Source organism: Fulmarus glacialis, unplaced genomic scaffold (assembly GCF_000690835.1).
Source record: "Fulmarus glacialis isolate BGI_N327 unplaced genomic scaffold, ASM69083v1 scaffold3443, whole genome shotgun sequence".
In the NCBI taxonomy this organism is placed as follows: domain Eukaryota; kingdom Metazoa; phylum Chordata; class Aves; order Procellariiformes; family Procellariidae; genus Fulmarus; species Fulmarus glacialis.
In genome coordinates, this window is record NW_009204814.1 from 26,829 (window position 1) to 27,037 (window position 209).

Here is a 209-nt window from a genome sequence, read left to right on the forward strand (position 1 = left end):
AAACATACCTTCTTCCCTGGGACCAGCCACTGGTACCACCACATTTGTATGTTTGAAGTTGAAATGTTTCCTACAAAAATGAAACCCTTTTTCTTTTCCCACTCCAATAATCTCCACTGAGGAAAAGGTTCTTTACAAAAGTGATTGAGGATAAAAACAGACAACCAAAAAGTTCAAGTTTTAAGATGTGTTTATGTTCACTGAGAGAG